We start from the raw sequence: 27450 nt of genomic DNA, 5'->3' as shown, positions 1-27450 counted from the left end.
TGTGGAGACTAGTGATGATACTGCACATCCTATTGTGCAGATTGGTAAAATTCCTTTGTCTATGTAGGATGGGAAAAAGAAATATCTATCTGATGTATTTCATGTCCCGAATATCACCAAGAACCTAGTTTCTGTTGGCCAAATGGTTGAGGAGGGCTTGCAAGTCAGATTTAATCCTCATGGATGCTTTGTTGAGGATATGAAAAATAACGATAGCTTGATAGCAAAAGGAAAGAAGAAGGGCAAGATGTTTATGTTGGAGGCAGACATGCCTGAATTGAGTGCAGCAATGTTTGCACATGGGATCAGTGTAGTTGCAGATATCGATATTTGGCATAAACACATTGGTCATGTTAATGTACAGTGACTTAAATCAATGCAGGCCCAAAATATTGTTGTAGGATTGCCTAAATTCAAGGTTGCAGAAATGCATAAAATATGTGAAGCCTGTCAATTTGGAAAACACACAAGGAAACCATTTCCTAGACATGTTCAAGAGAGTAAGAAGCCATTGGAATTAATCCACTCTAATGTGTGGACTACTAAAGCTACATCTATTGGAGGCTGTCATTATTTTGTCACTTTTATTGATGACTACAACAAAAAAGTTTAGGGTCCGGGGTTTGCGAAGGTGGTTTTCATCCCGGTCTGTGGTTTAGTAGCTAGATGTTACTAACCTTCCCTCCCTACAGACATGCGGGCGAAGGGGTTCTCCATGTCTGTCGACTATATTTGGCCTAAATGTCCAAACATGTTGGAGAATGTACCTCTAAGCCTGGATGCAATCGAAGGCTGCAAGGGAGTTGGGAGAGGCCACACTAGTGAATGGGGCTTCAGAGGCCCTTAGACCTAAGGGGTCTTGCATTACTTCGTCCAAGCTCTCCATCTTGTCGGTGATAGATAGATCTTCCTATTGTCAAGGGCCTATTAATGAGTGGGGGCTAGGAATCAAGCTTATAGATTCTCAGCTAGGGCAAAGGGTGGGTTGAGCATAGCTTTAAGCACTATCTTTTGGCATGGGATCCTCGGGCAAAATTCTTCCAGACCTCAAGGGCATGTGGGAGACCTCTAACTAGGCACTGTGACATGAAGTTGGGGGTAATAAACTTCACGCATGTCTTCAATTCCTACCACTTCTAAAGATTCAAACACATATAGTAATGAGCCTTGAGATGCGCTTCGCGCTGATATATGTTTCGTAAGAAACAAAGAAGCGGCCAAAAAATTATGGGAGGTTTACTCGATGGGGGTAAAAACTATCATGAAAATAGACTATCTGACATAGAGACTCATAACTTTTTACAGTAGTATCTAATTCAAGGTCTAATCATATAGAAAGATGTGCCTTGAAGAGAGCTTCGCACTGATATAAGTTTTATTAAAATGGAACTATGGAGCAGAAAGTTATGAGCCAAATACTAACAAGGAGTCAAACTATCATGAAAATAGACTATTAGACACAGAGACTCATAACTTTTTACAATAGTATCTGATTTAAGGTCTAATCACATACAAACATGCCTCTTAAAGAGAGGTTTGTGTTGATATAAGTTTCATCAAAATTGGACTAACGAGCGAAAAGTTATGAGCAAAACGCTAATAGGGGTTCAAACTATCATGAAAACTACCCTCTATCCATGCTAATTTCACCTGAGCAAGATGCTCCCTCAAGACTTCACCTTCATCAACGATCCACTACTCATAGATTTTGTCAAGAAGAGAGTAAGTAAATCCCTTAGTGGCTCGAGAAATGGATAGACCATGTGTGTGCAATGAGCGATTGAATAGAAAGAACTTTTCAGACTTTGAAAGAAAGAAAAGGGAAGAGAGACTCAAGAGAGGGAATACAAAGTGATCTTCATTGTCAGTAGAGTGAGGCTCTACTCCAATGCAACTCAAAATACTATAAACACTAGGGAGATGAAGAGGTTTCATACATACAAGAGGGAGCGGAAGCTCCAAGACTGCCCATAGAGAGAGAATAACTAGAGAGAGATGGACTCAAGAGTCTACATAAGAGAATATCTAGGGAGAGAAGGCTCATGGAAGAGGCTTGAGGAGACTAGAGATACAGCAACATGAGGCCTAATGGTGGAAGAGATGATGAACAAGGGAGAGGAGGGCTCCTTTTATAGATTTTGTCACGCTCCTTCACCCATTTACAATTGTTGCCTGTAGATTCTTTTCCCCACCAAGCACATAAGCATGTATGTCACCATCCATGTTCTTTTTGGCTACTCTTGCCATGTGTCTCATCAAAAGATGCTCAAGAGTCTTAAAATATTGAGAAAGTCAAGAGTCTCTCCACATGGAGCCCATAGGGACCCTCTCTTTTCTATATGTCCACATCCTCCTTATTTCACATGGGAATTCTAGAAGGATTCCTCTTGACTCCACACTCCTCTACATGCCTTCCACACGCTTGGCATGTAGCCTCTCTTATATTATCGGAACACATGGATATGAGTGCACCTCTTTATATGACACTCTTCCTATTTTCTAAAAACCCCATAATATCCCATACATAAATAACTCTCACCCCATACCAAGGTATTTATCATTCCTACCTATGGTATTTACAATGATCCATTCCACTCATCCTCTCAATCCCATATAATATCTTAGAAATTAGAAATCAGTGAGAGAGCTGCTAGGCTATCACTTGATACTCAAACTCTTATCAAACATAGAAGAAAACAATACCAATACCAAATAAAAAATATCAAAATTTGGCATCACATCTTCCCCCCCCCCAGCAAATCCTCTCTGTCACTCCTCTTTGGTGACAGAGAGGATCTGGTGGCCCTCAAGGTGGTCGAGCATAGAAGAATTTAAGGTGGTACTCATTGGTGCGTCGGGGTATCACCATGCCATCAACATCATCAAGTTGATAGGTTCCATTCGTGAAATTGTTTTTGACTCGATATGGTCCCTCCCATCGGCCGATAAAGTTTTTATCTAGCCGCTTGTCTAGACGGCTATCAAATCTCATGACCAAATCTGCTTTTGCAATATGTTTCTTCTTTTGTAATTTGGTGTCAAAACGGGCCTTGTGCCTTTTTTAAGAAGCTTTCAAGTTTTGTAAGGCCTATAATCTACATTCATCCAAGGCTTCTAGCTATACCAAGCATTGAGCATAGGCATCCTCTTGTCCTTCTTTTCTTTTGCAAACAGTAGTGCGAAGACTATGTATCTCCAATTCAATGGGTAAAATGGCTTCTATTCCATACACTAGTTGGAATGGTGTAAACCTAATAGCTAGCTTGTGTGTGATTCTGTAAGCCCATAAAACTTCTGCCAAGTGCCTATCCCAATGCTTTTCTTAGTGTCTACAAGCTTTTCCATTGAGTTACACAACAATCCATTTGTTTTCTCAGCCAAGCCATTACATTGGGGATAATATGGCGTGTGAAGATTGTGGGAGAGAGGGAAGGAGTCTCACTTGCGGCTTTCTCACATGCACAATGGGGGAATACACACAAAGGTGGAGGCTGAAAACAGTTTTCCTCTTCTTAGTTGTGTAAGCCAAAAGAACTCTAGTACAAAGAAATAGAAGAACCCTATATGTGGGTCTCAAACCAAACTCAACTAACTAAGGTGGCATACTAACTGAGCCACAAACTAGAGTAGATAAGGATAGCTGTCATCTAGCTATTATTCGTGGGCGGTGTACCAACCGCATCTCCAGCTAACAGGTCGGTGACATAAATGCACAACAGTCACCCTGGCATATCCCGAGTGGAGCTCGATATCTCAACACTCCCCCTCGAGCTCAATCCCAATTCCTGCACACCAAGCAGGTCTCTGAACTTGCGCAGCTTCTCTGCGCCCAATGCTTTCGTGAAGATGTCAGCTACCTGATCCTCTGTGCTGACATAAACTAGATCAATGAGACCTAGTAAAACCTTCTCCCGCACATAGTGATAATGCACCTCAATGTGCTTTGTTCTGGCATGAGAGACTCGGTTCTTTGCCAAATGTATACTACTCATGTTGTCACAATAAATGACAACCGGCCCATCTGTAGACTGATGCATATCATAGAGTAGCTTATGCAACCAAGCTACCTCACATGCAGCCATTGCTGCACCCCTGTACTCAGCCTCTGTGCTCAACAAGGCAACTGTAGGCTGTTTCTTGCTACTCCAAGTGACTGCAGCACTCCCAAAAGAGAACACATATCCACTGGTAGATCGTCTATCAAAAATGCTACCAGCCCAATCAGCATCAGTGTATCCATGCAACTGTATCTGAACCCCAGCCTCATAAAATAGTCCATACTGCAATGTGGACTTCACATACCTGAGTATGCGTCTAGTCGCATCCAAATGCGGTTTCCTTGGAGCCTGCATAAACTGACTTACCAACCCAACAGCATAGCTCAAATCTGGCCTGGTAATAGTCATGTAAATCAAACTTCCTACTATGCGTCTGTACATAGTAGGGTCTTCCAGAAGCTCACCTGCATCTGTGCTCAGCTTCACATTCTGCTCCAAAGGAACTGAAATAGGCTTACAGCGTGTCATCCCATATTTGGATAGCATGTCCAATCCATACTGCCTCTGCAAGAGCTGTATCCCACTTGGTGATCTAATTACCTCAATGCCCAAGAAATAACACAGCTCTCCCAAATCCTTCATCTCAAACTTCTGCCTCAATAGCATTTTCACATGAAGGATATCTTCATCACTATCACCTGTGATGATCAAATCATCAACATAAATGACCAGCAGCATAATCCCTTTCTCTGTTTTTCTCACATAGAGTGAGAAATCTACCTTGGAAATCTGAAAGCCAATAGTGACAAGATGCTGTCCTATCTTGTCAGACCATGCTCTAGGTGCTTACTTCAAGCCATACAAGGCTTTCTTCAACCTGCAAACAAACTCAGGATGAATAGCATGAACATAACCTGCTGGCTGCTCCATAAAGACCTCTTCTTGCAAATCACCATGCAAGAAGGCATTCTTTACATCCATCTGATGTAAAGACCATCCCTTTGATGCAGCCATAGCAATGGCTGCTCTTACGGTTGCCATCCTTGCAACCGGGCTGAAAGTTTCTTCATAATCAATGCCATATGTCTGTGCATACCCCTTGACAACTAATCTTGCCTTGTATCTATTCACAGAACCATCTGCATTGTGCTTGATCTTATAAACCCACTTACAGCCAATTGCATTCTTGCCTTTAGGCAAAGGCACCAATTCCCATGTAGCATTAGCATCCAAGGCATCCATTTCTTCATCCATGGCTTTCTCCCATTTTTCATTTCCCATGGCTTGCTCAAAAGAAGTGGGTTCTGGTTCCTGTATCACTTTGACCATATAGGCATAGTGAATGGCTGTAAATCCATCATATTTCAGCCTATCCACAGGATACCTAACCGTGGTAGACCTGCGCAAAATAGGCTCACTTCCAGGTGCTCTCAAAACATCCCTGGTCTTCCTTACTCCAGGTGTAACAACAGAAGGAATACCCAACTCATCATCAATGCTCTGTTCTGAGCCACTGGATTCAACATCCACATAAGAGTGACCTGCATTCACATCAAACATGGGCTGATCTACCTTCTCTTTTCCTTTTTGTGATACCTGCGTACCACTATCTACATTGCTTTGAGGGGATTCTCCTGATCTCAATCTGCCTGTCCATGGCGAAGTATGTGAACCACTGGTAGAGGACACTCCAGGTCCACTGATATTTTGTGATTGCTGCTGTGCATTCTGTGCAGCATTACCATTTTGTGCATCTACATCAATCATCACATTTACTGGTTTATACCAGCTGCTCATCTCATCAAAAACAACATCTCTGCTCACTGTGAACTTACGTGTAGAAGGGTTATAGCATCTATACCCTTTCTGCTGCAGAGAATAACCAATAAAGACGCACTTCTCAGCTTTTGGATCCAACTTGGACCTCAACTCATCTGGCACATGGACATAAGCAATGCAACCAAAAATCTTCAAATGAGAAATATCTGGTTTCCTACCAGTATACATCTCCTCTGGCGTCATGCCATGTATTGCTGTAGTGGGAGTCCTGTTCATTATATAGACTGCTGTAGCAACTGCTTCAGCCCAATAATAATCTGGTAGATCTTTTTCATTTAGCATAGCCCGAGACACCTCTCCAATATGCCTATTTTTTCTTTCTGCAATTCCATTTTGCTGTGGGGTATGACTGCATGAATATTGCTGCTTTATACCATGCTCCTGCAAGAACCTTGCAAACTCATTTGAGAGGTACTCTCCCCCTCCATCTGACCTTAGGCATTTTATTTGCAGGTCTGTTTCTTTTTCCACCATAGCTTTGAAAGCTTTGAAGTGCCCAAACACTTCACTTTTCTTTTTCATAAAATACACCCACAGTTTTCTGCTGAAGTCATCAATAAATGTGACAAAATAGTGATAGCCTCCAATAGATGCAGCTTTTGTAGTCCACACATCAGAGTGGATTAATTACAATGGCTTTTTACTCTCTTGAACATGCATAGGAAAAGGTTTCCTTGCCTGTTTCCCAAATTGACAGGCTTCACAAACCTTGTGCATTTCTGCAACCTTGAATTTAGGCAATCTTGCAATAATATTTTGGGCTTGCATTGATTTTAGTCGCTATATATTAACATGACCAATGCGTTTGTGCCAGATATCAATATCTGCAACTACATCGGTCCCATGTGCAAACATTGCTGCACTCAATTCAGGCATGTCTGCATCCAACGTAAACATCCTGCCCTTCTTCTTTCCTTTTGCTATCAAGCAACCGTTATTTTTCATATCCTCAGCAAAGCATCCATGAGGATTAAATCTAACCTGCAAGCCCTGCTCAACCATTTGACCAATAGAAACCAGGTTCTTGGTGATGTTTGGGACATGAAATACATCAGACAAGTATTTCTTTTTCCCATCCTGCATAGACAAAGGAATTTTGCCAATCTGCACAATAGGATGTGCAGTATCATCACGAGTCTCCACAAATCCTGGTTTTTTCATTTTTCTTGCATCCTGCATCCATTCAGCGTGACCTGTCATGTGGTTTGACGCACCCGAGTCAACATACCACACATCATTGCTTTCTTCTGTACTTGTTACAGAATTTCTCATATGCTGCATCATAAACAAATGCTCATTTCTGTCATCACCCTGTCTACTAGAGGATGCATAATTGCCTTGCTGCAATTTTCCACTCATAATGTCATTCTGCTTTTTATAGCAGTCCTTAGCCATATGACTCATTTTGCCACAATAGTAGCATTCAACATTGCTGTTTGCATTTTGGCTTCTCTGCCATCCACCACGGCCTCTTTGGCTCCCCCTGCCTTTAGAGTTACCACGTCCTCCTGCATAGGACTGGTTTTCTTGCGTTTGCTGCATATTCTGATTTCTACCACGGCCTGCAGATCGGCCTCCTCTACCTCTGCCTCTACCTCTGCCAGCATTTGAGTAGAAGACAGTTTCTTTTGAAGTTCCTGCTGAAGAAGATGCACCCCCATTTCTCTGCTCTTCAAAAATTAGAAGAGCAATCAACTCCTCAAAATCAGGAAAGATTTCACGGATGGTAATGGATGTCCAGAACTGTGCATAATCCTTTCCTAGACCATTCAAGGTCACAGAAACCAAATCGTCATCATCCACTGGTGACCCAATGGAAGTAAGTGCATCTGCAATTTTCTTCACTTTCATGTGGTAGTCATTTATGCTCAAATTTTCTCTCTGCACATTGTGCAACTCCTGTTTGAGTTGCATTTTCCTGGCTTGCATATTTGTGCTATACATTTTTGCCAAAGTATCCCATGCCTCCTTTGGCGTATTTGCATCCTGAATATGCACAATCATGGAGTCCAAAATACTGATAGATAGCCAGTACATAACTTTCCTGGCTCTCTCATGCCATCCTTTGAATGCCTGCATTTCCTGTTGACTAGGAACATTAGGAAGAACAGGTTCTTCTTCATTTCCTGTAATGAATTCCCAATAGCCTTTTCCCATCAAGAAATTCGTCATTCTAAACTTCCATGCCTGGAAGTTGTTCTTGTCAAGCTTTTCAGTGACAATCTATGAAAGAGAATCAGATGCCATTACAGAACACTGCAAAATATTCTGTCACTGCAAAAAACACAGCTTTTTGCCTCACACAGGCAGATCTGCAAAACTGACGAAAGTGGTATTTCACCACACAGTCACTTCCTAGTGACGATTTTGCATCAACAGGCAACAAGCATGAATCTGTAACTCCCAATATCTCTGCACACAGGCATACGATGCAATTTCTGCGGCACCTTTCCACCAACTAGCCACGCAGTGGTCGCACAGCCAAAAACAGGGCCTTTTTCTGAGTGCCTGCGAAGAACTTGCACCTTCAAAACGGGCCCCGAAACGGCCTCAAATTAAAAAAATAAAGTCACTGAGGGCTTCGCCCAATCCCGCAGCATATACTGCGCTCTCGCCACACCGCGAAGGGCCTCTCAATCTGAAACAGTGCACTCCTGCACTTCTGGCTGTGCTACCTGCAGAGATTTGCTCCCAAACTCGAAATAGGAAAGCAACACTGGTCCTCTTACCAGGACACCACAAACTTGGCTTGCTTTCTTGAGCTCCTTACCACGAACAAGGCTCTGATACCATGTAAAGAATAAGGGAGAGAGATAGGAGACTCAAGTTCAGCTTTCTTCACAACACACAAAAGAGAGAGGACACAAGGTTGAAGGGTGAAGCATTTCTTCACTTTTGCACACAACAACAATACAATAGAAGAGGGAAATACCCTATATGTCAAAACCTAGAATACGTGGTTCATATGTGAACCCAAACCAAAAACATATGTGGTAGTCTAACTACACCACGAGTACAACTAACATAGGCGGTGACATAAATGATAGTCATCCAGGAGATATATCGGGGATAGAGCTTGATATCTCAACACCTCTCGTGCACGAGGTATTCTTGATTTGATTCATACAGATGTATGGGGTTATGCCCAGACCCGCAACATCAATGGTTCACCTTATTACTTGACCTTCATCGACGACTACAGCAGATATTGTTGGGTCTACTTTTTGATTCAAGAGAAATCTGAAGTGTTTGCCAGATTTCAAGAATTCAAAGCCATGGTAGAAAACCAAATAGGCAGAAAGATCAAGGTCATGAGATCAGACAGAGGAGGTGAATACATGTCTTCAACATTCATGAACTTTTGCAAAAATCACGGCATTCGAAGACAATTCACATGTGCAGATACTCCTCAGCAAAATGCAAGAGTTGAAAGGAAGAATGGGACTTTAGCAGACAGTGCTAGAGCAATGCTTAGTGAAAAGCATCTTCCGAATCAGTATTGGGCAGAAGCAATAGCTACAGCTAACTATTTGCTTAATCGGCTTCCTACCGAACCGATACAAGGTATGACTCCTTATGAAGCATTCACTGGACACAAGCCACGCATTGGGCATCTCCGCATATTTGGTTGCATAGCATATGCCCACATACATGATGATCATCACAGAAAATTGGATGCGAAGTCACGCAAATGCATCATGGTTGGCTACAGTGAATAAAGAAAAGCATACAAATTGTATGATCCCATCAACCGCAAAGTCATTATCTCCAGAGATGTAATCTTCGATGAGGAATCAGAATGGAAAACCTCACCTACACAGGAGATAGAAGCATCGACTTCACAGTCATCTACAGAACAGGTTGATGAAGAAGAGCAAGAATTGCTAGCAACACCCCAAGCAGTGCCACAGCAGCTCAGACGGTCTACTAGGGAAAGCAGACCACCAGCTAGATTGACATATGCTCAGAAAGGCAAAGCAATTCAGGTGGAAACCACCAACTATGCTCTTATGATTACCATCATGGCTACAGAAGAACCAGTGTACTTCGAAGACGCATTAGATAAGCCAAAATGGCAAACTGCTATGAATGAAGAAATGGATGCCTTGTATAAAAATAACACTTGGGAATTATGCGACCTTCCACCAGGAAAGAAGGCCATAGCCAACAAATGGGTATACAAAGTGAAGTACAATCCAGATGGCAGTATTCAGAGATACAAAGCCAGATTAGTTGCAAAAGGATTTGCACAACAATATGGCCAAGATTATGATGAGACTTATGCTCCAGTAGCAAAGATGGATTCCATACGGTTCTTGATATCACTAGCGACATTCAGTAAATGGAATGTGTATCAGCTCGATGTCAAGAATGCATTTCTCAATGGTTATCTAGACGAGGAAGTCTACATGCAACAACCAGCCGGTTATGTTGAACCAGGAAAGGAGAACAAGGTTTGCCATCTCAAGAAAAGTCTCTATGGCTTAAAGCAAGCACCCAGAAGTTGGTACAGCAGAATTGACCAGTATTTTGCTGATTTGGGATACATGAAGTCCAATGCAGAGCATACTCTCTACTACAAAGTTCAAGGGGAAGATATTACTATTGCACTTTTGTACGTAGATGATCTGATTATGATAGGAAGCAAGGATAGCTTCATCAGAAAATTAAAACAAGACTTATCTGCAGAGTTCGACATGAAAGATCTTGGACTTATGCACTATTGTCTTGGAATTGAGTTCTGGAGAGATTCAGATAGCACATTTATGAGTCAGCTCATATATGTTGACAGTCTCCTGAAGAAGTTTCATATGGCAGATTGCAAGATTGCAGCCACTCCCATGGAACAGAGTTTGAAACTTACTAAAGATTCAGAAAAGCCTACAGTCAATGACAGATACTACAGGCAACTCATTGGATCTCTTATATATCTGACAATCACACGGCCAGATATTTGTTATGCAGTAAGCTCACTAGCACAGTTTATGGCAAATCCAAAACAGTCTCACTGGAATGCAGCCAAAAGAGTCTTGAGATACATCAGAGGTACAAGACAATTTGGGATAGAATACAGAGGAAGTCATCCACGGTTGCATGGATACTGTGACAGTGACTATGCTGGAGATCATGAGACCAGGAGATCGACATAGGGATATGCATTTTTCCTTGGTCAAGGTGCTATATCATGGTTGTCAAACAAACAGCTAACTGTTTCTTTGTCTTCGACTGAAGCAGAATATAGAGCACTCACTACAGGTGCATGTGAGGCTATATGGCTCAGAAGACTATTGTCAGAAACAGATTACTTTGATGAGTCAAAGCCAACAACAATATACTATGATAATCAATCGGTTGGCCAAAAATCCAGTATATCACTAAAGCACATTGATGTCAGAGAGCACTTCATCAGAGAAAGAGTGTTACTTAGTGACATCACACTACAGCATTGTGATAGCAAAGAAAATGTTGCAGACATCTTTACCAAACCACTCGGTAAAGAGCTATTCAAGAAACACCGACTAGCTCTTGGTTTGATGCAAAAGAAGGACATTCCCATTAAAGGGGTGTGTGGAATGTAATGCTCAGTCCTTCTTCGATTCCCAAGAATCATCATCTTGAGGGAAGGCCTACTTCATGATGTTGATCTTGAGGGAAGGTGTTGAGAGTTCACGCGCAACATCATGTGATCATGTGTGCATAGCACCATCACGTGATCATATGTGCATAGCACTAACCTTATAGAGTGCTATAAAGGAAAGGATTAGATCCCCTAACCCTAACCCTAAAAGGGTTTGTATATATTCTATTTTTTCAACTAATTCTAGTGTACAGTTAGTCATTTGTGGTGTGCTCTCTAGTTGTGCCCTCTCTCCTCATCTCCACTCTTCTCCTCTCCCCTCTTCATATTTTGTCAGAGACCCCCGCCAAACATCACAGCCGTCCCCTAAATGCAAAAAAATCAGAGTTGCATACAAACTTATCTACAAGCTCAACGATACGGGTGCAATCGCATCCAACATGTAAACAAGATAGCAAGAAATGCCAGCCTCAACAACGAGACCCCTGCCAAACCTCTTCCCAAGAAGATTCGATGGCAAAGTTTATTGCCTCAACAACGAGATCCCCTCTGAAATTCACAGCCGTCTACCCTCCTTAAGAGGAGATAAACTTCCTAACTATAGACCACAAATTGTATGATGCAAAAGCATTACAGATGGAATGACTCGCATGCCACAAGCTCACAGCCACTGGGTTATGCACATGGCATCCCAACTCTGAAATCAAAATAAGCCATAACTGGAGGACGGGTAATCAAATGGATCCGAGAGTATGTTGTCTCTGTACCAACATGGACTTAGGTAGTGCAGAATGTGTGTGTAGAGTAGCGGGACAAAGCTCCGCTTGTCCTTACATAAGGCTAGAAATAATTCATTTTAGAAATGCAACTTGCATGTCTACATGCAAGTTCTACATACGATTCCTACATGCAACTCCTACATGTGAGTTCTACATGCAACTCCTACATGCAACTCCTACATGCAAGTCCTACATGCAAGTCCTACATGCAAGTCCTACATGCGAGTCCTACATGCGAGTTCTACATGCAAGTCCTACATGCGAGTTCTACATGCAACTCCTACATGCGAGTTCTATATGCAACTCTTACATGCATGTTCTACATGCAACTCTTACATGCATGTTCTACATGCGAGTTCTACATGCATGTTCTACATGGAACTCCTATATGCATGTTCTACATGCAAGTTCTACATGTGATTCCTACACGTGAGTTCTACATGCAACTCCTACATGCAACATGCGAGTTCTACATGCAACTTGCAAGTTCTACATGCAACTTCTATATGCAAGTTCTACATGTAGAGAGAGAATGTCTTACAATTCCTACATGTAGAGAGAGAAGCTCTCCAACTTGTATAAATACCCTATAATGGAATGAAGCCCACAAGGCTTTGGGGCATTGTGTTGAGTTTTACTTTGGTATTCTAAGCAATTGTTTCAAGTGTCCATGCTTCCTTGCACTCCATGTCTAAAAGCATGTCCTAACCTTGCAACTCCTCCTCCCCTCTCCTCCAACCTTGCAACCCATCCAACTCCTTCTCCCTCCTCCTCCCTCCTCTCTCTTCTTTTCCCCATGCTCTTACACCTTCTTTTTCTCCCACTCCTATGCTCCCCCTAAACCCTTAGTTCCTCAACCCTGAACCTCCATGATCTATGAGGGAGACGAGTTCTCCACCATGTACTCTACCCTGAGTGTGTGTGTGTGTGAGTCCCTCACTTCTATGGTTATCAGTTATCCCTCTCTCCTTTATCTATCTGTCCCTCACATCTCTCCCTGTCAGTTCAACCTCCCTCGCTCTCTCTCTCTCTGTCTCTGTCTCTCTCTCTCTTTCACACATACACACACACACTTCTCTCCCTCTCAGTTATCTCCATATCTCTCTCTGTCAGTTTTTTGTCTTTTTGTCTCTCTCTCTCTCTCTATCAGTCCCTCACTTCTATGGCTGTCAGTTATCCCTCTCTCATTTATCTACCTATCCCTCACTTCTCTCCCTGTCAGTTTAACCTCTATCTATTTCTCTCTCTCTCTCTTAGTTCTCCCTCTCTCAGTTCTCTCCATATCTCTCTCTCTATTAGTTCTTTGTCTATTTCTGTGTGTGTGTGTGTGTGGTATGTGTGTGTGTGTGTGTGTGTGCGAGTCCCTCACTTGTATGGTTGTCTGTTATCCCTCTCTCATTTATCTATCTGTCCCTCACGTCTCTCCCTATCAGTTCAGCCTCCCTCAATTCTTTGTCTTTTTGTCTCTCTCTCTCGCTCACTCTCTCTCACACACTTCTCTCCCTCTCAGCTATCTCCATATCTCTCTCTCTCTCTGTCAATTCTTTCTCTCTCTCTCTCTCTCTCTCTCTCTCTCTTCTAGTCCCTCACTTCTATGGTTGACAATTATCCCTCTCTCATTTATATGTCTGTCCCTCACTTCTCTCCCTTTCAGTTCAACCTCCCTTAGTTCTCTGTCTGTTTTTTTGTCTGCTTGTCTGTCTGTCTGTCTCTCTCACAGTGTATGTGTCATGCTACTCTCTCTTCCTCTAACTCTCTGTGTGTTTTTGTGTGTGTGCGTGATGCTACTGTCTCTCTCTCTCTCTCTCTCTGTCTCTCTCTCTCTCTCGTTCGTGTGTACAGATTTTGTTCAATACAAAATAGGTTTCGTTCAATGTAAGACAGGTTTCATTCAATTTAAGACAATCATGAAGGAAAGAGCGGGAGAGGAGAGGGTGAGGGTGAGGGAGTGGGAGTGGGTGAGGGAAAGGGAGAGCGAGAGGGAGAGGGAGTGTATGGTAGCAAATTGCATGCATGCAAGAGCACAAAATGACGTTGATATGTAATACTCGGATTGCTCACGACTTAATCAGAGACAAGAATTATCCATTCATTAGCTGAGCTCAATCCTTTTGACACAGAGAACAGAAGAGACTAACTCTTATTGAGGAGACAACGTGAAGAAGACTCTGCCTGCTCACGGCTACGGGCTTTGTTGCAGGAATGCATATGATGAAAGACAATAATTGACTCAGTACAACTCTCATCACGACGACGACAAAGAAAAACTCTTGAACAGGCCAACTACCTTTTCTAGAGGATGATCACGATCACCTCCTTCACCGCCTTCGATACCACGTGCTACCTCCAATTCCATGTGTTAAACGACCGCCATGCATCTAAGTTCCAGAAAGGTCGCCATGCACGTATTCATTCTTGCACTCAACCAATCACAAGCAGGCTTTTGCATGGTTCAATATGATGACTCCAAATGTACCCTCCTTGAACCTTAGTCTACCACTAGGTAACCCCATGAGGATGACCTTGAAATCATCTATGATTTCCTATAAACCTTCCCTCAGTCGAAATGGGAGACAAAACAACATTGCGCTCACAAAGAGCATCTCGACAACAAAAGAACTTTGAAATAAAATAACTGCAGCATGCTCACAAAGAGCCCGACCAATCAACTTCTCACAAAAAGCATTTCTAAAACTTTTTGTTCACAAAGAACCTTGACGAGAACAGTGTGATTGCTCACAAAAAGCTCAATTCTGCCCTCCTCAAAAAGCCCAATCTTTATCTAGATAATCATCGTCTGCAATTGCAACAAATAACATCGTCTGCAATAAATAGCACAACAAGAAGCTTCACCTGCAACTACAAATCATTGTCTGCCGACAAACAACTGTAAAGTATATCCTTCTCCTTCAAAGCTGACAGAATATACTTCTGCCAGGGTCCCGAGCTTGGAAGATGGCATGAATGGCTTGCTGCTGCTAACAATGAACTCTCCTCTGGACAAACGAACCACAGCACTTCCCATGTCGAGACGCTTTGATAGAAACACTGGCTTTTAGCACCGAACCAATTCACTCTAGAAGCTGCGATCTCTCTCAAGAATGCCAAGGGTCGCAACCGATGCGCTGACTAGACCACAGGTCACTCCACAATTACTGCAAAGAAACCTCTAGTCGCCACGAGTAGAGATGAACCCAAGAATAAAGGCAGCCAAAAAATGACTTTCAACAAGAAGCATGCACCTTAACGTTCAAAACGGCTCAGTCTTCATCCAAAACCGCAATGAGCGAAATCTCATTCTTCCACGTCATAGGCTTCACCCTTCATGTTCTTTCTCCTCGGTTTCTAGCAAAAAATTATGGTGAGAGAGCCACCGCAGTGTAAATGGTATTGCAACCAAACGAAGATGGAACTACCCACAAAGATACAAGTCCCAGAACTCTTGTCAATCACCTACTTAGAGCCAGATCGTTAAAAAACTGCAATTCCTTCATTCTCACTGATTCAAACAGTCTTTTTGTAAGAGACCACAGTTGCATGAGAATCAAATCCACAATTCAATTCTTTGTCTCTAGCTCAAGCGCACTTCAACCTTTCACAAAGGAAATTCTCTCTAGGATCTAAATGTCGCTCTGATACCACTGTTAGCAAATTGCATGCATGCAAGAGCATAAAATGACGTTGATATCGTGAAAATAAGCCTTGTAATACTCGGATTGCTCATGACTTAATCAGATACAAGAATTATCCATTCATTATCTGAGCTCAATCCTTTTGACACAGAGAACAGAAGAGACTAACTCTTATTGAAACGAGACAACATGAAGAAGACTCTGCCTACTCACACCTATGGGCTTTGTTGCAGGAATACATATGATAAAAGACTCAATAATTGACTCGACTAGAGACCCTACGACCTTTACGAGTAGCTCCTCTACAGAGAGATGTCAACCGACTCTCATCACGACAACAAAAGAAACTCACGAACAGGCCGACTGCCTTTTGTAGAGGATGATCACGATCACCGCCTTCGATACCACGTGCTGATCACCGCCTCCAATTCCATGTGTTAAACAACCGCCATGCATCTAAGTTCCAGAAAGGTCGCCATGCACGTATTCATTCTTGGAATCAACCAATCACAAGCAGGCTCTTGCATGGTTCAATATGATGACTCTAAATGCTGAACCTTAGTCTACCATGATGACCTTGAAATCATCTATGATTTCCTATAGTGTAGAAAAGAAAGCGATGAGGAGGGTTGGGAATTAAGTAATGAGGAGGGTTGGGTAATTCGCAACCCTCCATATCGCATTCTTTTGTACGTACAATTGCTCCCTCTCCCCCCCACCTCTCTCTCTCTCTCTCTCTCTCTAAATCCATCTCCTTCTCCCACCCTCCCATGAGAGAGGAATGTATGTGTGTGTGTGTGTACACAGTGTGTACAAAAGAAAGCAATGAGGACGGTTGGGACCCTCCATATCATGTTCTTTTGTACACACTCTGTGTGTACACACTTACACAAGGAGAGAGGGAGAGAGGGGGGGGATCTTGCACGAGAGGAGAGAGAGAGATATTAAATTACACGGCGCAGCGGAATAAAAACTGAACAAAGAATAGAGAGTACACAACAAACTGGAGATGAATAAAATTTTCCTTCAATACTGATGTAGTACAAATAATGGCTCCATCCACCCATGCACTCCCACAATGGAGCTTAGATGGTGATCTAGACAGATACTAGGTGAAGACCTACTAGCTGGAAGATCTCTGCTGGAAGATCTAATCTGGTACAATGGAGTGGGGAGGTCATCTCTTTATAGCTATGAGGGCGGTAGTTGGATCAACATAGTCAGTGGAATTGACCAGTCAACCTAGTCGGTGAAGCCATTATGGTGAAATTGTAGAGATGGGCTATCATCTCTAGGATCAAGAAGCAAAGAATATCATACAAAGCCACGATGTGGTTTGATGAGAAAAAGACGCATAAGACACCCATGAGGGATGTGCAAATGAGGAGAATCACTTTCTAGGATGTGAATCCTCCCACATACATTAATAGGCAGCAAGCTGTCCATGCATCGATGGTGGCACCAGGTACTCCCACATAGGGCATTAACACTCTCTTCTACTTGGAGGACTTGCCAAGCCCACAAGTGGTCTCTAACAATTGGCAACAACTATGAGAGCTTGTTATGGAAGTAGCTCAGACAGTCCATCATGTGGCACAAGCATGGGTTCCACCACAAGCTTGATTTTACAAATGCTATGAGCATGCATGGCACGTTTGGTAAATGTAGGGCTAAAACCATGATCTAGTCGACCTCAGCACACTCACACACACACACACACCATGGTCCAGCAAGAGGAGCAAATAAAATCCTTAAAAGGAAAAAAAGCTGAGCTGTAGAAAAGCCATGAGGAGAATGTAGTATTGAGGTAATGGGTGTTGGTGGGGAAATACTCTCATGAGGGGGTGGAAGTTAGCACCTTAGAGAGTTGAATGATTGACCAGTCAATGTGGCAACTAGTTTATGATTGGTCCATGCAATGGAAAGTGTGGATAGTTGACTATGATTGGTTGACTGGTGCATGCATGGACACTGGTGCAAGGTGATACATGAGCATGGTAGTTTCGAGTAGAAGATAACATCAAGAGCTCAAGGCAGTGAACCTAGGCAGCAACACGATCCTTATAAAAATGGTTCATGGTGCAAGTTCTCCTTTCTTTTGTCTGAGACCATGAGGACATGTCTATGATGTAGCCTATGAGTAGCTACTCATAGGGTCAATTTGTGAGTCTTATCAGTGTGTGTCTTCTCAGTTGCAAGCCAACAAACCAAGTATGAGTGAGGCTCTCTGTAATTTTTCTTTGTTTGTCAAGTTGTGTGTCTCTGAGTTCTTAATAATGAAAGATGTTTTTATTCATATCAAAGTACTTCTCTTTATTGAAAAGGTCGTATAAAACTATAGTTTTTATTGTATGTGTAGCTTTGGTTTCTTTGTATTGTGATTTGAGGATCTAAAAGCCAACCAATAGTGGTATTAGAGTGGTTTGAGCCCATAAAACTTAGAGAAATATGATGTCCTATGAAGGTTGTGATTCATGATTCTACCAGAGAGATCTGAGAGGGATTCTAACGGTCCAAGAGTATGTCACATTGTGGTTGCCTTGAATTATTGATTCATATCTTCTCTCTTGTGGCAGATTCCTAGATGCATGTAGTTGTGTTCTCTCCTAATATCCCATTATGATTTTGGGAATAAGGACTTTTTGCAGCATATTGCAAGTGCCTTGATGCTTTGTCCCAATTCAGAGGCGAGGAATTTTGAAAGCACAGTATTCATTCTTTATCATCTTTTCTCTGAATGCCCACTTTAGTTTGAGGGTTCATGAGACAGAATCAAGAATGAAGATGAGAAGTCTTAATAGGATCTGTGGTCAAAGGATTGAAATTTGGGTTTTGAAAGATTATGGAATCTATTGGGTAAACCCAGTGCTCACTAAGCCTTGAAATCCCAACTAGAAAATAGATAATTTAATAGTAGAAAGGAGAAAGTAAAACAAAAAATAAGAATAAGGAATGCGAGCAGAGAGAGAGAGAGAGAGAGAGAGAGAGAGAGAGAGAGAGAGAGAGAGAGAGAGAGAGAGAGATGTATTAACATCTATGGGAGGCCTCGCAGGCCTATGAGACAAATGCAAGTCAGAAGGTAACTCATACAAGCGACTAAGGGTTGAAGCAAAGGGCTCACTAAGGCCCTTGTTGAAAGCTAAAGTGCTAAGATAGTGAACAAAGTAGTAGGAGTAGCAAAATACTAGGAGAGTGTCAGGTGCTCAGAGCTAACACTCCTAGTACATGCTCATGTTCCATCTATCAAGGTAACGTAGTGGCTTTTTAATGAGATGTGAGAAGCTCTTGTATTTGTGTCTATCGAGCTATCTCTTGATGCAGTGGAGGGCATGGTCTCCTCGATCTCTGTATCCAAAGACTCTTGTCTCTGGCAGTCGCCTCTGAGGAGGGCTGAGATGGACCAGACCTCAATCGTGCGTGGTCCTCTCTACGTTGCATGTGGAGTGCATGTCTCTCATCTGGCAGCATCATGGTGGAAACTCCCACTACTTGTGAAGATAGTGGGAGAGAAGGAAGGAGTCTCACTTGTGGCTTTCTCACATACACAATGGGGGAATACACACAAAGGTGGAGGCTGAAAACAGTTTTCCTCTTCTTAGTTGTGAAAGCCAAAAGAACTCTAGTACAAAGAAATAGAAGAACCCTATATGTGGGTCTTAAACCAAACTCAACTAACTAAGGTGGCATACTAACTGAGCCATGAACTAGAGTACATAAGGATAGCTGATAACTGTCATCCAGCTATTATTCATGGGCGGTGTACCAACCGCATCTGCAGCTAACAAGTCGGTGACATAAATGCACAACGATCACCCTGGCATATCATGAGTGGAGCTTGATATCTCAACACTCCCCCTCGAGCTCAATCCCAATTCTGCATACCTAGTAGGTCTCTGAACTTGCACAGCTTCTCTGCGCCCAATGCCTTTATGAATATGTCAGCTACCTAATCCTCTATGCTGACATAAACTAGATCAATAAGACCTAGTAAAACCTTCTCTTGCACATAGTGATAATGCACCTCAATGTGCTTTGTTCTAGCATGATAGATTGGGTTATTTGCTAAGTGTATACTGCTCATGTTGTCACAATAAATGATAACTGGCCCATCTGATGCATATCATAAAGTAGCTTATGCAACCAAGCTACCTCACATGCAGCCATTGCTACAACCCTGTACTCAGCCTCTGTGCTTGACAAGGAAACTATAGGCTGTTTCTTGCTGCTCCAAGTGACTGCAGCACTCCCAAAATAGAACACATATCCACTGGTAGATCGTCTATCAGAAATACTACCAGCCCAATCAGCATCAGTGTATCCATGCAACTATATCTGAACCCCTGTCTCATAAAATAGTCGATACTGTAATGTGGACTTCACATACTTGATTATGCATCTAGCCGCATCCAAATGCGGTTTCCTTGGAGCCTGCATAAACTGACTTACCAATCCAATAGTATAGCTCAAATCTAGCCTGGTAATAGTCATATAAATCAAACTTCCTACTATGCACCTGTACATAGTAGGGTCTTCCAGAAGCTCACCTGCATCTGCACTCAGCTTCACATTCTACTCTAAAGGAATTGAAATAGGCTTACAGCCTGTCATCCCATATTTGGACAGCATGTCCAATCCATACTGCCTCTGCAAGAGCCGTATCCCACTTAGTGATCTAATCACCTCAATGCCCAAGAAATAACGTAGCTCTCCCAAATCCTTCATCTCAAACTTCCGCTTCAATAGCATTTTCACATGAAGGATATCTTCATCACTATCACCTGTGATGATCAAATCATTAACATAAATGACAAGCAGCATAATACCTTTCTTTGTTTTTCTCACATAAAGTGAGAAATCTGCCTTGGAAATCTAAAAGCCAATAGTGACAAGATACTATCCTATCTTGTCAGACCATGCTCTAGGTGCTTGCTTCAAGCCATACAAGGCTTTCTTCAACCTGCAAACAAACTCAGGATGAACATCATGAACATAACCTAGTGGCTGCTCCATAAAGACCTCTTCTTACAAATCACCATGCAAGAAGGCATTCTTTACATCCATCTGATGTAAAGACCATCCCTTTGATGTAGCCATAGCAATGACTGCTGTTACGGTTGCCATCCTTGCAACCAGACTAAATGTTTCTTCATAATCAATGCCATATGTCTGTGCATACCCCTTGACAACTAATCTTGCCTTGTATCTGTTCATAGAACCATCTGCATTGTGCTTCACCTTATAAATCCACTTACAACCAATTGCATTCTTGTCTTTAGGCAAAGGCACCAATTCCCATGTAGCATTTGCTTCCAAGGCATCCATTTCTTCATCCATGGCTTTCTCCCATTTTTCTTTTCCCATGGCTAACTCAAAAGAAGTGGGTTCTAGTTTTTGTATCACTTTGACCATATAGGCATAGTGAACGGCTGTAAATCCATCATATTTCAGCCTATCCATAGGATACCTAGCTATGGTAGACCTGTACAAAATAGGCTCACTTCCAGGTGCTCTCAAAACATCCTTGGTCTTCCTTACTCCATGTGTAACAAGAGAAGGAATAACCAACTCATCATTAATGCTCTATTCTGAGCAACTAGATTCACCATCCACATAAGAGTGACCTGCATTCACATCAAACATGGGCTGATCTACCTTCTCTTTTCCTTTTTGTGATACTTGCATACCACTATCTGCATTGCTTTGAGGAGATTCTCCTGATCTCAATCTGCCTGTCCATGGTGAAGTATGTGAACCACTGCTAGAGGACACTGCAGGTCCACTAATATTTTGTGATTGCTACTGTGAATTCTGTGCAGCATTACCATTTTGTGCATCTACATCATCAATCACATTTACTGGTTTATACCACCTGCTCATCTCATCAAAAACATCTCTGCTCATTGTAAACTTACGAGTAGAAGGGTTATAGCATCTATACCCTTTCTGTTGCAGAGAATAACCAACAAAGATGCATTTCTCAGATTTTGGATCCAACTTGGACCTCAACTCATCTGGCATATGAAGATAGGCAATGGAATAAAAAATTTTCAAATGAGAAATATCTGGTTTTCTACCAGTATACATCTCCTTTGGTGTCATGCCATGTATTGCTGCAGTGGGAGTCCTATTCATTATGTAAACTGCTGTAGCAACTGCTTCAGCCCAATAATAATCTGGTAGGTCTTTTTCATTTAGCATGGCCTGAGATACCTCTCCAATATGTTTGTTTTTCCTTTCTGCAAGTCCATTTTGCTGTGGTGTATTTGCTGTGGGGTATGACTGCATGAATATTCAAACATTGCTGCACTCAATGTAGGCATATCTGCATCCAATGTAAACATCCTGCCCTTCTTCTTTCCTTTTGCTGTCAAGCGACTGTTATTTTTTATATTGTCAACAAAGCATCCATGAGGATTAAATCCTTGCTCAACCATTTGACCAATAGAAACCAGGTTCTATTGGTCAATAGGATGTGCAGTATCATCACCAACCATTTGACCAATAGAAACCAGGTTCTATTGGTCAATAGGATGTGCAGTATCATCACCAATCTCCACAAATCCTGGTCTTTCCATTTTCCTTACATCCTGCATCCATTCTGCATGAATGGTCATGTGGTTTGATGCACCTGAGTCAACATACCACACATCATTTCTTTCTTCTACACTTGTCACAGAATTGGTCATGTTATGCACCATAAACAGATGCTCATTTCTGTCATCACCCTATCTACTAGAAGATGCATAATCGCCTTGCTGCAATTTTTCATTCATAATGTCATTCTGCTTTTTGTAGCAGTCTTTAGCCATATGATGCATTTTACCATAGCAATAGCATTCAACATTGCTGTTTACATTTTGGCCTCTCTGCCATCCACCATGACCTCTTTGGCTCCCCTTGCCTCTAGAGTTACCATGTCCTTCTCCATAGGATTGGTTTTCTTGAGTTTGCTGCACATTCTGATTTCTACCATGGCCTCCAGATCGGCCTACTCTACCTCTGCCTCTACCTCTTCCAACATTTGAGTAGAAGATAGTTTCTTTTGAAGTTCCTCCTGAAGAAGATGCACCACCATTTCTCTACTCTTCAAAAATTAGAAGAGCAAACAACTCCTCAAAATTTTTCACGGATGGCAATGGATGTCTGAAACTGTGCATAATCCTTTCCTAGACCATTGAAGATCACAGAAACTAAATCATCATCTTCCACTGGCGACCCAATGGAAGCAAGTGCATCTTCAATTTTCTTCACCTTCATGTGGTAGTCATTAATGCTCATATTTTCTCTCTGCACATTGTGCAACTCCTGCTTGAGCTGCATTTTCTTGGCTTGCATATTTGTGCTGTACACTTTTGGCAAAGTATCCCATGCCTCCTTTGGCATACTTGCATCTTGAATATGCACAATCATAGAATCTAAAATACTGATAGACAGCTAGTACATAACTTTTCTGGCTCTCTCATGCCATCCTTTAGATGCCTGCATGTCTTGTTGATTGGGAACAAGAACTGGTTCTTCTTCATTTCCTATAATGAACTCCCAATAGCCTTTTCCCATAAGGAAATTCGTCATTCTAAACTTCCATGCTTGGAAGTTGTTCTTGCCAAGCTTTTCAGTGACAATCTGTGAAAGAGAATCAGATGCCATTACAAAACACTACAAAATATTCTGTCACTGCAAAAAACACAGATTTTGTCTCATAAGGGCAAATCTGCAAAACTGATGAAGGTGGTATTTGACCACACAGTCACTTCCGAGTGATGATTTTGCATCAACAGGCAATAAGGATGATTCTGTAACTCCCCGTATCTCTGTGCACAGGCATACGATGCAATTTCTATGACAACTTTTCACCAGCTTGTAGAGCAGTGGTCACACAGCAAAAATAGGGCCTTTTTCTCAGTGCCTGCGGAGAACTTCCGCCTCCAAAATGGGCCTCAAAATGCCAGCTACAAGAGGGGTTTTGTATCTCTTTTGTATACCTGGAACTTACTCCTAGGCACAATCTTCAACCATGCCACCTACAAGAGCTATGCCATTTTGTAATAAATAAAAAATGAGAGAAATTATGCATTGAACCTAATGATTGTTTGCATATTGACATGATCTTTTCTCTGTTTGTAAGTGATTAATAAAAAATGTGCCAAGGACTGAGTTTTGATCACCTCTTACTGGATGTGGATATATACACTCCTTATGTAGGTCTTTTAATTTATGTTGATAGGAAGGCAAGTAGACTTGGCACAATAGAGACGTTGCTCCTTAATGATGTCCCATAGTTGTTAATGTTGCTAAAAGGATGTGCACAATCCTTATTTTTCTATATCCCTTCATCTCCTTCTCACCATTTCAATGCTCCAATGTTGTGCACTCCCTGACAAGATACTTGAATGGATGTGTGCACATTGCACCTAATCAAAGTGGTGATTCTGTTTGTGGGGTAGAAATTGATAAGCGTAGACTACCTCTTCATGAGTTTTAAAAGTCCCCATGTACAAAACCTTGTTTCATGCTACCACTGCTAGTATACAAGCTTGCCATTGACTATGTTAATGAGGCCTTATTACTCCATGGTATGTTGGAACTCCACTAGAGGATCCATTACTTTTCCTCCTCAATAATATCATGAGATGTTTTATACAGTCAGTTTTAGCTGCTACTACAACTATTTCATTCCACACCATCAAAGAGCTTGCATTATGAACAAACCCAAAACTGAAAAGAAGAGTTTAACATCGATGCCTCTGGGAACACTGTGACTGTGATGCCATGTCCAAATATCTAAGATTGTAGTTTTTATGCTACCTCAATTCACACAACCCCCAAAATCCACTTGCATCATTGTAGACCCCTTTTGTCACAAAACTACGCCATACAAATGCTATATTTTATTTCCCATTTAACCACATTAAATGTTGTACTGATTTAGCTTGCAAAAAAAAGTAGCCCCCAAATCCCTTTCATTAAAGAAGGGGTCTTTGGGCCTCTTTTTTTTCCATGGGCCATGGAAGGAAAAAAGTGCCAAAGATCCTTTTCTTTAATGAAAATTGTTTTTGGTTTGCTTTTTTCAAATGAAAGCAGCCCAAATGTGGAAGACAATGTGGCTCAAATTTGTCAACTCTTGCAATGCATTCCCCAAGCCCCGCAACTTGTAGCCGAAGTGTTGAACGAGTACTTCATTGCTGGACTGGCAAAACTTGCAGTCAAAGTGTTGAGCAAGTGCTTCATTGGACTAGAAAAAGATATGTGGATGGTGGTAGCGATACTGGATAAGTTGAATGATGTGGTGGCACAAACAAGACATGTATTCACCTCCTCTATCTGATCTCATGACTTTGATCTTTCTACCTGTCTGGTTTTCTACCATGGCTTTGAATTCTTGAAATCTAGAAAACACTTCAAATTTCTCTTTCAAAAAGTAGACCCAACAATATCTGCTGTACTCCTCGATGAAAGTCAAGTAGTAAAGTGAACCATTGATGGTATTTTGAGCAAGTTTTCCAATAAGCCCTGGGAGAATCATTGGAATGCAAGGATGCAGGTGCTCAGGTATGTGAAGGGCACTCTTGATTATGGCATCACTTATGGTATGGGCACTTCCTTGGCTAGTCATTGTGACTCAGATTGGTGGGCTGGAGATGTTGATTGCAAGAAATTAGTTTCTGAGAAAGCAAAAATATGGTGATGAAGAGTTTTTAGACGAGAGCTTAGACAAGAGTTTTGATGAAGACATTCGTGAGATGTCGGAAGCCAAGGAAGAGAAGAAGCCCAAGAAGATCTCCAAGGTAGGAAAAGGGAGCTTTGTAGCATTTGAATGACATTCACCAAGCAAAGAAAGGATGGAACTCTGGTACATCGATTGTCGAAATCCTAGCCATTCAACGAGACGACTGAATGTGCTTTGAATGAGAAATGGTGTGCCATCTGTATGACAAATATGCACACAACATCAAACTAAAATTACAATGGATGAGGTCAGAGAGCACAAGGGAAGATGAAATGGCCCACCCCTATGGGCCACTGACCCAAAAGATTCATACACACAACAATCAGGGAATGTGAAGCCCCAGGACCACTCTTCATCCAAAGGTGGCAGCGAAGGAAACCATGGCCATAGATGAGGAGGTGGCAATCACGGTGGCAATCATCTAACATATCCAAGTACTGGAGCTCCTCACTACTTGATAGAGAATCACCAAGAAGCTCTTCATTGCGTTGGCGTTGTTTAGTGTGCTCCACATTCTCATGAAGTGTCTCTATAGGATCTTCTTGCACCACCACCTTGTTCCTTCCTAACTCATCCCGATCAGCACCAAGACAAAGACCAAAGGCCACTCCTTCCACCTCACCCTCTGAGCTGGACTCCTCGGAGCTACACTTTGTCTCTTCTTCTTCATTGGTTAAGTCAGAGCTTGAACTCTCTAATGTTGAAGACTCCTCCTTGACAACTTCCTTTTGCGGCTTCTGATGTTGTAGTGCACCTTCTTATCATTTTCCTACAAATTCAATTCTCCAGTATCCCACTTATGAATAGCCTTCACCTTGTGTAGCCAAGGCCTTCCCAAAATCAATGGATAGGCACGTGCATCTGGCTTGGTAGGGATCACCTGAAAAGTAGTCGGCATGGAAATTCCACATACATCCACTTCTAGATTCTCCACAACTCCCAAGGTCTTAACCCTAGTGTTGTCGACCAATTTGATGCGATAAGGAGAGGTATTACTAGAGTATTTTAAAGCAGCATCTATCATGGTCTTCTCACTCATGACATTAATTGATGCACCTCCATCAATGTACACATTAGAAATCACTTGACCATCAATGATCACATCAACCACAAGTACATTATCACCAACATCTGGATCTACCTTTTGAACAATAGGAATGGCACTTTTCTTCTTTTTCTTCTTTGACACTCTTAAGCTTGCTAGCTTTCCACATTCCTTCTGTAGTGGAGACAAAGCAAGTAATTGACCAAAGGTGATATGAGCTTCCTTTTCTTTAAGGTCAAACAAAAAGTCATAGCTTCCAATGCCTTGTCCTAAAGGAAATTCTAACTGGCTAATTCTTCTTCTAGATGCCTTCTTTTTCTTACTACAATGTTCCTCTTCCTGATGTTCCTCATCCGCTTCTTCCTTGCTTTCTTCTTCTTCTTCTTTTGCTTTACTCGTTTAGCCATCATTACCTCTCTTCCCTCATCCCCTGAAGAAGCTTCTAACAAGGACACTTGTTTTTCTTCTTTCTTTCTCAATCTAGGACACTCGGGGCGATAGTGACCTTTTTCATTACATTCATAGCAAGTGACCCCACTCTTATCTCTTAAGGCCCATCTTCACTCTTTGGTGCTCTAGGTTGTCGTGCATTAACCAAATGCAATTTTAAATCACTAAAGTCTGCATCAATTGGGAGATATTATGATCAAACTCAGAGGACTTTGGTACCTAAGGAGTGCCAATTTTTGAGATATCAAACTCCACTCGTGATATGCCAGGGTGACCATTGTGCATTTATGTCACCAACTTGTTAGCTGCAAATGCAGTTGGTACACTGCCCATGAATAATAGCTAAATGACAGCTATCCTTATGTACTCTAGTTCGTGGCTCAGTTAGTATGCCACCTTAGT

Source organism: Dipteris shenzhenensis, chromosome 2 (genome assembly GCF_047967505.1).
Source record: "Dipteris shenzhenensis isolate YYH24624 ecotype China chromosome 2, Dip_SZ_1.0, whole genome shotgun sequence".
Lineage (NCBI taxonomy): Eukaryota > Viridiplantae > Streptophyta > Polypodiopsida > Gleicheniales > Dipteridaceae > Dipteris > Dipteris shenzhenensis.
The sequence above is the reverse complement of the archived record's forward strand: the minus strand, read 5'-3'. Positions refer to the sequence as shown.